This window comes from Aquarana catesbeiana, linkage group LG07, assembly GCF_042186555.1.
Source record: "Aquarana catesbeiana isolate 2022-GZ linkage group LG07, ASM4218655v1, whole genome shotgun sequence".
NCBI classification, from domain to species: domain Eukaryota; kingdom Metazoa; phylum Chordata; class Amphibia; order Anura; family Ranidae; genus Aquarana; species Aquarana catesbeiana.
In genome coordinates, this window is record NC_133330.1 from 41,104,060 (window position 1) to 41,117,568 (window position 13,509).

General features: G+C 42.6%; 1 protein-coding gene and 1 long non-coding RNA gene across 17 annotated transcripts in view; one reads left to right on the top strand and one right to left on the bottom strand.

Moving 5' to 3' along the window:
* LOC141102984 (uncharacterized) overlaps window positions 1-9,392 on the bottom strand; it is a 66,336-nt gene extending 56,944 nt beyond the window's left edge. Inside the window, exon 1 of the long non-coding RNA XR_012235231.1 lies at window positions 8,969-9,392. This is a non-coding gene — a long non-coding RNA (uncharacterized lncRNA). The remainder of the gene's footprint in view (window positions 1-8,968) is intronic.
* Window positions 5,153-13,509, top strand: part of FOXP1 (forkhead box P1) — a 1,122,086-nt gene continuing 1,113,729 nt past the window's right edge. For 6 of the 16 annotated variants that reach the window (XM_073592060.1, XM_073592063.1, XM_073592057.1 and 3 more), the window contains exons 1-2: window positions 5,154-5,768; window positions 10,479-10,557. The gene's annotated coding sequence lies outside the window, so the exon portion shown is untranslated. Of the gene's footprint in view, window positions 5,769-10,478; window positions 10,558-13,509 lie in introns of all 16 variants that reach the window. The other 10 variants (XM_073592053.1, XM_073592052.1, XM_073592058.1 and 7 more) reach the window with 3 other exon arrangements.

Consider the following 13,509-nt stretch of genomic DNA (forward strand, 5'->3'; position numbering starts at 1 on the left):
ATGACGTGGGAGTCCCCCTAAATTCCATACCAGGCCTTTCAGGTCTGGTATGGATATTAAGGGGAACCCTGGCCAAAAAAAAATGACGTGGGGTTCCCCCTAAATTCCATACCAGACCCTTCAGGTCTGGTATGGATTTTAAGGGGAACCCCGCGCAAAAAAAAAACGGAGTGGGGTCCCCCCAAAAATCAATACTAGACCCTTATCCGAGCACGCAACCTGGCAGGCCGCAGGAAAAGAGGGGGGGGACGAGAGTGCGGCCCCCCCCTCCTGAACCGTACCAGGCCACATGCCCTCAACATTGGGAGGGTGCTTTGGTGTAGCCCCCCAAAACACCTTGTCCCCATGTTGATGAGGACAAGGGCCTTATCCCCACAACCCTGGCCGGTGGTTGTGGGGGTCTGCGGGCGGGGGGCTTATCGGAATCTGGAAGCCCCCTTTAACAAGGGGACCCCCAGATCCCGGCCCCCCCCCGTGTGAAATGGTAAGGGGGTACTTACCCCTACCATTTCACTAAAAAACTGTCAAAAATGTTAAAAATGATAAGAGACAGTTTTTGACAATTCCTTTATTTAAATGCTTCTTCTTTCTTCCTTCATCTTCTTATTCTTCTGGTTCTTCCTCCGGCGTTCTCGTCCAGCATCTCCTCCGTGGCGTCTTCTATCTTCTTCTCCGCACCCATGGCATGGGGGGAGGCTCCCGCTCTTCTCTTCATCCTCTTCTCTTCTTCCTTCTTCTCTTCTTCGTTTTCTTCTCCGGGCCACTCCGCACCCATGCTGGCATGGAGGGAGGCTCCCGCTGTGTGACGGCGTCTCCTCGTCTGACGGTTCTTAAATAACGGGGGGCGGGGCCACCCGGTGACCCCGCCCCCCTCTGACGCACGGTGACTTGACGGGACTTCCCTGTGACGTCACGGGGAATGCCACAGGGAAGTCCCGTCATGTCCCGTGTGTCAGAGGGGGCGGGGTCACCGGGTGGCCCCGCCCCCCGTTATTTAAGAACCGTCAAACAAGGAGACGCCGTCACACAGCGGGAGCCTCCCTCCATGCCAGCATGGATGCGGAGCGGCCCGGAGAAGAAAATGAAGAAGAGAAGAAGGAAGAAGAGAAGAGGATGAAGAAGAAGATGAAGAGAAGAGCGGGAGCCTCCCCCCATGCCATGGGTGCGGAGCGGCCCGAGGAGAAGAAGACAGAAGACGCCGCGGAGGAGATGCTGGACGAGAACGCCGGAGGAAGAACCAGAAGAACCAGAAGAAGAAGAAGATGAAGGAAGATAGAAGAAAGAAGAAGCATTTAAATAAAGGAATTGTCAAAAACGGTCTCTTGTCATTTTTAACAATTTTGACAGTTTTTTAGTGAAAGGGTAGGGGTAAGTACCCCCTTACCATTTCACACGGGGGGGGGGGGCCGGGATCTGGGGGTCCCCTTGTTAAAGGGGGCTTCCAGATTCTGATAAGCCCCCCGCCCGCAGACCCCCACAACCACCGGCCAGGGTTGTGGGGATGAGGCCCTTGTCCTCATCAACATGGGGACAAGGTGTTTTGGGGGGCTACCCCAAAGCACACTCCCAATGTTGAGGGCATGTGGCCTGGTACGGTTCAGGAGGGGGGGCGCACTCTCATCCCCCCCTCTTTTCCTGCGGCCTGCCAGGTTGCGTGCTCGGATAAGGGTCTGGTATGGATTTTTGGGGGGACCCCACGCCGTTTTTTTTTTTTTCTTTGGCGCGGGGTTCCCCTTAAAATCCATACCAGACCTGAAGGGTCTGGTATGGAATTTAGGGGGAACCCCACGTCATTTTTTTTTTTTTAATTTTGGCCGGGGTTCCCCTTAATATCCATACCAGACCTGAAGGGCCTGGTATGGAATTTAGGGGGACTCCCACGTCATTTTTTTTTTTAAATATTGGTTCGGGGTTTCCCTGTGGGGAATTCCCATGCCGTTTTTATAAATTAACTTCTATGTGTATTGTCGGCAATGCAATAGCCGCGAGTAGTTTTAAATGGGTTTTTTCCTTCCAAATGTCAGACTGTTCTAAACACGGGAAACATGCGCCCCTTTACAGGCATACTATAGACACCCCCCAGGTACGAAATTTAAAGGGATATTACACTTTTATTGTTTGACTTTAAGCATTATTAAAATCACTGCTCCTGAAAAAACGGCCGTTTTTAAAACTTTTTTTTGCATTGATTCATGTCCCCTGGGGCAGGACCCGGGTCCCCAAACACTTTTTATGACAATAACTTGCATATAAGCCTTTAAAATTAGCACTTTTGATTTCTCCCATAGACTTTGAAAGGGTGTTCTGCGGCATTCGAATTTGCCGCAAACACCCCAAATTGTTCGCTGTTCGGCGAACTTGCGAACAGCTAATGTTCGAGTCGAACATGAGTTCGACTCGAACTCGAAGCTCATCCCTACTGATAAGATAACATAGAGGAGAGATTGGGGATCCTGTGTACATGTACTGATAGGATAACATGGAGGAGAGATTGGGGATCCTGTGTACATGTACTGATAGGATAACATGGAGGAGAGATTGGGGATCCGATGTACATGTACTGATAAGATAACATAGAGGAGAGATTGGGGATCCGGTGTACATGTACTGATAAGATAACATAGAGGAGAGACTGGGGATCCGGTGTACATGTACTGATAAGATAAAATAGAGGAGAGATCGGGGATCCAGTGTACATGTACTGATAAGATAAAATAAGGAGAGATCGGGGACCCTGTGTACATGTACTGATAAGATAACATAGAGGAGAGATCAGGGATCCAGTGTACATGTACTGATAAGATAACATAGAGGAGAGATTGGGGATCCGGTGTACATGTACTGATAAGATAAAATAGAGGAGAGATCGGGGACCCTGTGTACATGTACTGATAAGATAACATAGAGGAGAAATTGGGGATCCTGTGTACATGTACTGATAAGATAACATAGAGGAGAAATTGGGGATCCTGTGTACATGTACTGATAAGATAACATAGAGGAGAGATCGGGGATCCTGTGTACATGTACTGATAAGATAACATAGAGGAGAGATTGGGGATCCTGTGTACATGTACTGATAAGATAACATAGAGGAGAGATTGGGGATCCTGTGTACATGTACTGATAAGATAACATAGAGGAGAGATCAGGGATCCAGTGTACATGTACTGATAAGATAACATAGAGGAGAGATTGGGGATCCAGTGTACATGTACTGATAAGATAACATAGAGGAGAGATCGGGGATCCTGTGTACATGTACTGATAGGATAACATGGAGGAGAGATTGGGGATCCAGTGTACATGTACTGATAAGATAACATAGAGGAGAGTTCAGAAGCAGTTGAAAAGAATGCCCAACTGCTCCTAAACGTCCGTTTAGCAGCAGCAGTGAACATGAGGCCTTACCATTCTGCTAGAACTTTTTAAGACTGTATCCATATCGCATGAATGGGCAATGATTTTACCACCTCACTGGGATATCAGAATGTCTGTTACAGTAAGGCTCGGTTCACACAGGGACGACTTGTCAGGCGACCTAGGTCGCCTGACAAGTAGCGTCCCGTTCAGTACAATGGAACCATTCTAATCGGAGCGACGCAAGTCGCTCCGACTTAGAAAAAGGTTCCTGTACGACTTTGGGGGCGACTTGCATAGACTTCTATACAGAAGTCGTTTTGCAAGTCGCCCGGGCAGTCGTGTGCAGGTCGCCTCGGTGAGGCGACCTGCAAGTCGTGCCGCCTCTGGTGTGAACCGAGGCTAAACAAACTGATTGCCATGTGACAATCAACCCATCCTCACCATTCTACTAGCATGTTTCGCCCTGTACAATCATACGCGATTATATCCCGTGAATGGGCAAAGTTTTTCCCACGAACATCAGCACGATGTCTGCCTCCTTACCAGTCCTTACAGTAAACGAACCGACCGCTTTAAAGTGCAAGAGGTCACCATGTGACATTCGACCCATCCTCATCATTCAACTAGCACTTTTCAAACATGTTGTCCTGTACAATCATACAAGATCTTATCCCGTGAATGGGTGAAGTTTCTCTCTCTAACATCAGCACGACGTCTGCCTCCTTACCAGATCAAACCGACTGCTGTAATGTGCAGGAGGTCATCATGTGACAATCGGCCCATCCTCACCATTCCGATCGTGATTGCTAGAAGATTTCAAAGATGTGGCCCTGTACAATTATACAGATTCATATCCTGCGAATAGGCAATGATCTCCCCCTGAATATCACCATGACATCTACCTCTTTACTGGTTGTTACAGTAGACGAACCGACCATTGTAAATCATCGCAAGCGATCACCAAGCAACAATCGAACGATCCTCAATATTCTGCTAGCACTTTTTAAAGATGTCGCCCCGTACAATCATACACATTCATATCTTGTGAATGGGTAATGATCACTCCCTGAACATGAGCACATCGCCCGCTTTACCAGTTGTTACAGTAGACAAACCGACCGCTGTAAAGTGCAAACGATCACCATGCGACAATCGAATGATCCTCAATATTCTGCTAGCACTTTTTAAGGTCGTCGCCCCGTACAATCATACATATTCATATCCTGTGAATGGGCAATGATCATTCCCTGGACATGAGCACATTGCCCGCTTTACCAGTTGTTACAGTAGACAAACCGACCGCTGTAAAGTGCAAACGATCACCATGCGACAATCGAACAATCCTCAATATTCTGCTAGCACTTTTTAAGGTCGTCGCCCCGTATTAACATACACATTCATATCGTGTGAATGGCCAATGATCACTCCCTGGACATGAGCACATCGCCCGCTTTACCAGTTGTTACAGTAGACAAACCGACCGCTGTAAAGCGCAAACGATCACCATGCGACAATCAAACGATCCTCAACATTCTGCTAACACTTTTTAAAGAAGTCGCCCTGTACCAGGTCTGTAGGCCTTTATATCCGGTCAATGATCTCATCACAAACGTCTGCCTCTTTACCAGTCCCTACAGCAAACGAGCCGACCTCCGAGGGGAATTCACCCCATCTATGTCCGCAGCGTGATCGCCTTAACCCCTTCCCTCCCAGCCACGCTCCCAATCCCACCCCTGCCAGCCTTGGTGCACACAACTCCTCCTGCTCTTCCCTCTGCCCAGCAGTACCCTCCCCATCCTCCTTCTTTTGATTCTTTTCCCCTTTATTCCTCCTCTCCCTCTTGTCCCCCCTCTCCTCTCTCCCTCTCTCTCTCTCTCTTTCTCCAGCATGCTCCCTCTGCTCTGCTCTGTCTTGTTTACCCAGCAGGTGGATGTGACGTCAGAGACTCACCACAGCAAAAAATAACAACAGCTCAATCCGCCGGTCCAGCGTGGGCACCACTTGCAAAGTGGAAGAAGAAGGGGGAGCGAGAAAATAGTGCCTGAGCCCAGAGAGAGAGGAGAGCCAGGAGGAGAGATTAAAGAGAAAAAAAAAATAGACTGCACGCGGGAGGGAGAAGAATAAAAAAAAAAAAAAAAAAGAGAGAGGAGGGAGGCAACAATAAACAAACAAGGCAGATTGAGAGAGCAGAGCATTGTGCTGGCTGCGCCCTGGAGAGCTGCAGAGAGTCCGGGAGAGACAGGAGTGAGCTCCACAGCGGAGGAATCTATTGTTATTTATTGTGTGGCTGTTGCATGCTGTACTTGCTGCCCGGGATCTCATGTGCATTTAAAAGGATAAAGCAATAACAACTTCACCCAACACACCCTCCACACTCAACTGCCGGGGGTCTGCTGCTGCTGCGGGTGAGTGTTGGGCGGCTGTGGCTGCACTTTGCAGGCAATTCATGTCCCATTGCCATTGTTACTTGTCTGCTTTTTATTTTTTTTATTGCATTTTCTTCTGATCACTTCTACAAGTACTTTGTGTGCGCTCTTTCCCCAGCTCTGGGTGCCGTGCCCAGTTGGCACCCACTTCCATGTCCTTTGAAAGTAGTTTGAAGACTTGTTAGCGCAGCTCTCAGTTGGGGATGGGTCGAGGAGAGGGCTGCCAGCTGATGGCACCACTTTTCTTTCAGTTAGATGTCACTTGGCTAGGTGCCAGGGTGCCCATGTGCTATTTAGGAAATGCCCCTTTAAAGTAGTTTTGAGACTTGCTGGGGATAGTTTGATTTGCTGTTAGGGGAACAGAGAAGGTTGCAAGCTGCTGGCATCACTTTTTCCCAGTTAGATTTCAATGGGTTGGATGCCAGGGTGCCCACGTGCTGAGGCTTTAAATGCCCCTTCAAGTTAGTTTTGGACTTGCTGGCAGTAGTTTCAAATAGGGGAGCAGAAAGAGCTGCAATAAAAGGTTGCGATGGGTTGGATGCCAAGGTGCCCAGTTAAAAGTTGTTTTGGGACTTGCTGGCAATAGTTTAGTTTGCTGTTTGTGGAGTATGGAAGGTTGCAAGCAGTTGGCATCACTTCTTTTTCAAGTTATATTTCAGTGGGTTGGATGCCAGGGTGCCTATGTGCTGGGGATTTAAATGCCCCTTTTAAAGTAGTTTTGGGGTCAGCTGGCAGTAGTTTAAATCACTGTTAGGGGAGTAGGGAGGGCTGCCAGCAGTTGGCACCACTTTTTTATAGTTAGATGTCACTAGGTTGGATGCCAAGGTCTTTAAATGACCCTTTCAAATAGACTTAAGACTTGATGGCATTAGTTTAATTTACTGTTAAGGGCTGCAACCAGAGAATTCAATGACTTTGATGCCAGGGTGCCCATGTGCTGGGTTATTTATAACGCCCCTTTAAAGTAGTTTTGAAACTTGCTGGTAATCGTTTAATGTTAGGGAAGCAAAGAGGACTGCAAGCAGTTGGCATCACTTTTTCCTCGTTATATTTAAGTGGGTTTGGTGCCAGGGTGCCCCTGTGCTGCACAAAGGTTTAAACCACTTTAAAATAGTTTTTGAATTTGCTGACAGTAGTTTAATTTACTGTTAGGGGAGCAGAGAGGACTGCAATCAGTTGGCATCACTTTTTCCCAGTTATATTTTAGTGAGTTAGATGCCAAGGTGCCCATGTGCTGGGCAAAGGTTTAACATCCCTTTAAAGTAGTTTTTGCAGGAAAATGTTTCATTACTGCTAGAGGAAAGGGGGAGGATGCAATCACCAGTGATATTTCAGTGGATTGGATGCCAATGTGTTAGGCAGAGGTTATAAATGCCCCTTTAAGGTTGTTTTGGAATCTGCTTGCTATAGTTTCATTCACTGGTAGGGAAACATGGAGGGCTGCAAGTAGTTGGCACCACTTTTTCCTTGTTAGATTTCAGTGGGTTGGGTGCCAGTGCACTAGGGATGGGCTTTAAATGCCCCTTTAAAGTATTTTTTGGACCTGTTCAGAATAGTTTAGTTTGCTGTTGGGGGGAATAAGAAGGCTGCATGCACTTAGCACCAGTGAGATTTCAGCGGGTGGAGTGCGAGGGTCCCCATGTGCTGGGCAGGAACTTAAATGGAACTTAGATGCCACCTTAAAGTAGTCTTGGGACCTACTGGCAATAGTGTAATTTGTTGTTAGGGGAACAGAGAGGGTTGCAAGCAGTTGGCAGCACTTTGTCTCAGTTTGATTCAGTGAGTTGAGTGCCCAGGTGCCCATGTACTGGGGTTTTAGGTGCCCCTTTAAGTAGTTTTGGGACCTGCTGCCAATGATTTCATTCATTACTAGGGGAGTGAAGAGGACTGGCAGAACTTTTTTTTTAACAGTGGGAGCTTGGATGCCCAGATGCCCATGGCAAAACGGAATGGAGTAGCATGGGAATCAGTACTCTGGGAGTGATGAGAGGGCCTGCAAAGTATTTCTTACATCTATTTAGAGTGGAACATTAATTCTTCAGGTGCCCATATAGTAAGCGTGCCAACCTAAGTCCCCGTTTAGAGTAATTATAACATTGGCATGGCAGTTATTGTCACTGGTGATTAAGGTTTAGTATGGGGTGCCCTGTGCTTTTTGTTTGTCTTTTTCATGCAGTGCCCAGGTGTTGAGGGCATCAGTATAAGTGCCCCTTTAAAGTAAGTGTAAAGCTGCCATCACAGACTTTTTCTTTTCTTGTAAACTTTTATTCTTCCATTACCCAGATGTCCATGTGCTTGGCATTAGCTTTAAAATATCTATAAAACTGGCATTGCATTTTTGTGTTTGCTAGGAGGTGATAATGATGGTGGGTTTTTGCACACCTTTTTTCCTCCCCATAGTAATATTTTATACTTCTAGTACCTGAAAACCCTGGTCTACAGATGCCCATGTCCTGGGGCTCTAAGTAAATATAGCAATTAGCAATATTTTTATCCATTGCTGCGAGAGTGAAAAGTTTCAGCGCATTTCTGCCTGTAATTTTTATTTATTCGGTGCCCAGATATCCATATGCCGGGGGCACCAACTTGGATGCCCTGTCAAAGCATTTTCTCTGTGGTGGAGGAATTTGCCAGCCGTTTCCAACACTTTTTTTGCATAGCATTTATTTATTTATTTATTTTTTTTGCTGCTCAAATGCCCATGTGCCAGGCACACCAGAGTAAGTGCCCCTTAGTTTTAAAACTTAGCTGCTTTCATTAACTCATAACACCATTAGTAACCCCCCTCCCTTCCAACTTGTGCACACAGTCTTGATACATATATGCATGTAGAAATCTCGAAAAAAATGATTAAAACTGGACCTGGCCCAAAGTTTGCTAAAGTTTCTAAAGTACCCGGTTTAGTAGTCAAAACTAAGCAATCAGCAAAGTACTAGACAAAACTTGTGACTTTAGCATCTTTTTTAGTCTGAAATTATTTGCAACTCTAACTTTTGTTCCAGTTGAAACTTTTCGAGAATATAGTAACTTTCTTACTAAAATTAATAAAGAAAGCAGCTAGCTTTTTCTTTTACTACCCAATCAACCCATTATATCCTTTTGGGCTATTCCTGATGCCCTATAATGAATCTGTCTCCTTTTACCAAATTAGCTGTGTTACTGGAGTATGTTACAAGTACCTGCAGCTCTGTTATTCCACGCCACGGAGCGTTCAGCAGTCTTCTGAAAACTGTTGTAGATGCTCAGAGAGAAGGGAGTAAAGCCCTCTATTATATCCAGGGTTCCCATTTTTGCATCTTATGCAATGCAATATATCCCAACGGTCATGCAAGCAGTAAAGATGGCATATGCCCCTTGCTTTCTTCTTGCTGCTGGCCGCAGGGGCTAGGAGGATGCCCACACGCAGTCCTTACTCCTTACTTGAAGATGCTTGTTATTGCAAGTCTAGTTGGCTGTCTTATTATAATGAGAGTTTCAGGAACAAGCAGCCTAGCAAGACTTCCTGAAATGCTTTCTAATCTATACTCTGATTAAAATAAGTACTTAGTTCCTTCCAGGTTTCCTACAAACATATTTAGAGAACTTAGTGTAAAAAAAAAAAAAAAAAAAAGTCCCCTTGCTGCAAGCCTACAGATTAAAAATCCCCAATTCTTCAAGCCACCCACTTTAGCTTCATCACGAATAGTCTTCTATTCATAGCTAATTAACTCATTTATCTATTCTGTGCCTCCTCCTTAATGCAAGTGGCTTTATAAATTTCAGATTGCCTTGCTGGTTTTGTAGAGTATTTACATTGTTTGCACTTTTTTTTTTCATTGTGTAAATAAAGATTCACTGCATCTCTCCATTATCTGTTCCTGCATGCTGGCTCTACATAATTTTTTTTTTTTTTTTTTTCCTGTAACACATTGCGGAAGGAAAATGTTAAAATAAATAAATAAAGCGAGCAGATAAATTGTTGCCTAAAATAACATTTCATAAGAAAAAAAAAAAAAAATCCTAGCAAAGTTTATTCCAAATGCCAATGCAAGTTGACAGCCTTCCCTCTCTTGTAACTGCTGGTATAATACATTCCAAGTCTTTTTCTACAAATACCATCTGTAAGATGATTATAATTTATAAACGCTGAGGCTTTGAACCATCTGACATGATCCTTTTTTTTTTTTTTTTTTTTTTTTTTAATCTAATAAGGGCTTACAAAATCCGGCACATTTAATAAAAATGTGTGTAATAATAAATAAATAAGTATATATAATACATATATATCCATCTCATGTTATATTGTGTGAGCTGAACATAAAAATGGATAGTCTGGTCTTTAAAAGGGGTAGCAAGTTTTCACTGAAAGAAAAAAAAAAAAAAAATGCAAACAAATTGGGTAACCACATTGATGTGTCAGCTACAAAGAATGATACGTTACCTGCAAATTTTACACGTGTAATTGTGTGCTTAGTACTTAGTCTAAAACCCCTAACAATTCTTCCTTTTGTGTCTTGATTTTGGTATGTGTCAAAACTGAAAATAGCAGAAGAGCAGACAGGTTGCACTTTCCTTTTCATACCTAGGTGTGTAGCGACACCTGGTCTATTCTCCCTTCTGCTTTTTTTTTTTTTTTTTTTTTGGGGAGATTACTTTTTCAGCCTTCCTGTCATATTAAACTGCTCTATGATCCTGTGTTTTTCTTTCCAGGCTTTGGTAGCAAGCGATGAAGGTGGAAAAATAATCCAGCATTTGGGTTTAGAAATCAAGTCAACCGGACTTTTGCCAGGTGTGTAGAAATTCTATGTATTTGTGACTAACAGCTTTGATTTTATATGCAGATAAATACATCACATTTTGATATTTTACACTGTTTTTACATTTTTTTTTTTGCTAAATAATAAAAAAAATAACAGCATCCTTTTTAAAACGTGAGTTGTTGAGTAAACAAAAAAATAAGAGTTGCATGATTGATATATTGCTGTGGAGGTATTCTCCTTTTTCTTTCTGTAGCCTCAGGATTAGGCATTGTCTGAGTAAGAGAGGGAAAGAATTTTTTTTCCTCCCTTTTTTTTTTTTTTTTTTGGGTGGTTGGAGGGGGGGGGGGGGTGAGTTGGTTGGAGGGGAATAAGTAAACAGCCTTCAACAAGTGAACCTTGACAACATAGATTAAGGAGTGCAGTGGAGATCAAACACAGCTTCTGCTGTGCTGTTGTCAAGAGCAGGATGGCTGCTGGCTCAGGGTTAGCAAGCCTACAAGTTCACTTATGCAGAAATGGGACTATTACAAACCTTGGCCTTTGTGGGGAGACTAAAGGTGCAAAATTATTACTAGAGCTTCCTGTTTTATGTGCAAATTTTAACTTCTGCAGACAAATCTGAATAGGAAACATCCAAACTTCCCAGCATTGTAATACTGTCCATTCCAAGTAATTTTAATAATTGTTATTAGCTCTAAGGGCTACACTTCATTGGGCACCCTTTATAAATAACTGAGATAAAAAAAATAAATTATGTAATCTAAATTTGATGTCAATTATGTAAATATATTTTAGAAAAATTTGAAAAACCAGTCCTATAAGAAATACATCTGACCTTTCATTTTTTTTTTTGAGTTGTTTATAGTCGTACAATTATATTTTATATGATTTTATCTTTTTAGTGCCATTAGCTGTCTTGCTTTTTTTTTTTTTTTTTTTTTTGTAATCCCTGGACGGCTTGCGGCTTTGCAATTATCATCTTTCATTTGTTAACAAGAAAAATCACACACTCAGACTGAATGTGTGATATATATTTTTAATCAAGGACCTATGGAAAGATGATTTTGAAATGTTTCCATTTTTTCCTAATTAAGCCGTGCCTTTGTAACTGTGGCGGTGTTCTGTGCACTATATCTGCAGTCACGTAATTTGGTTTGGATTAAAAAAAGAAAAGATAATTACAATAAAATGTAATACATTGGGTGTGCTTGTCTGTTGTTACAGTTGTTAACTCTGTTTCACAAAGTAATACGAGAGGTCTATTTTTTTTTTTTTTTTTTACTGGTGAATTTTAAAATCTGTATTTTAAAAAATGATGGTCTGTATGATTATATATCCAAACATGGCGATTTTATTTGCAAGCATAAAATTATAGAGGCAGCACGCCATTATTTTTAGTTTTGCATTTTTTTTTTTTAACCATCTTATCAAATATGTCATTATATTTTCAGGGTGTGAAAGCAGCACTCTGTACATTTAAACTTTTATAGTTTTCCTTAACTATGGTCGAGATATATTAGTGGTTGTCAGGTTGGATCATAGATTTTGTTTATGATAGAAGCTTCTTTAAGTACTTGGGTTGAAGAAACTCATTTAGCCCCCATAATGAAGACTGTTAAGTGTAGAAATGAAGGTTCTAAAAAGCCTTCTTTGCCCTTTGCTCTTTGGCAATAATCTTAAATTACTGAGATTTTACTGTACCTCTAAGGGATGGGTGTTCGAGGGCCTGAGATGAGGGAGTTGAGACTTCGCTCTGTGTTGGCTCACTCCCCTGTCTGAATAGTACCCTTTTCTTGCTTTTTGTTCACTAGCTGGTCCAACTTTGATGTGCTGTGCTGGTCCCCTTTGGCACTTTTGTTTTTAGTAGCCAAAAGGGAGAGGGAGACTCATGCTTAAAAGTTTGAACGAGGGTCCAAAAATTTGCAACAGTTAATTTCCAAAATTTTATTGCACGTAATTGACTGGAGAGAGCTTACGCTGGTTTGGCAAGGGGCAAGGAAGTCATTGTGAACAATGACTTTTTATATGAGGTCTTGTCTGGCCTTTCACCTGTCAGTATGTGGGAGAAAAGGATAACTGTTTTATTTTGATCTATGTTCCATATAGACAAAAGTTATCAAATAGCTGAAAAAAATGCACATTTTGTCTCTTTTCTGCTTATTCCTTTTTTGTCATACTGAACTGAAATTGTTGCTGCTTCTAATGTGAAAACCTAAATTATCCCCCCAACAATTTTGTCAAGGTGTAAAGACATTTCTAAACCCCCTTTATTGATGTGCTATGACTTTTTTTTTTTAACAATTTTCCCCCAATTTTGTTTTTTTTGTTTTTTTTGTTTTTTTTTTAACCACAGTTCAGACTGTAAAAAAGTTGTAAGCTAATACTAAAGTGAGAAATGTAATTAAAGGCAAATTGGCACACTTGCCCTAATTTGATGATTTTTTTTTTGTAGATGTTGCAAGGTGCTTAAAAGTTGCAAAGTTCTGTTGCTGATGTGTTTTTTTTTTTTTTTTTATCTTTATGCTTGCCTGCAGTAGGGGGCGCACTTTTCTACCAAATGCAAGGATGATGATAATGATGTCACAAGTGATTTTTGGCTGCGGAGAGCTCTAGCACCTCTGATGAATAGACGTTGGGTAATGTGGTGTAGGAGTTGTTCGTAGTTAAGGTCGCCAGCTGTGTAACACTGACACAGATTGTTTTTTAAGGAGAACCGGGTTTTAATCCCGCTGTCTACTCCCTGCCACCCTGGGTGTGTCTCTTTGACTCTGTATTCCAGATACTGAAAACTTCTTTGTACATATGGATGGAAATGTAACACTTCCTATTAAAAACAGTATATATGTTTAATGTATATGATATTACAAATCACCGACTATGTAAACTTATGCTATGTGTCTCAGTTGTTTTAGTACCAGTGGTTTGAATTCTCTGCAGGGAAACAGAGCTGAGATGTTCGTGATGTAAGGGAGACAAACTGG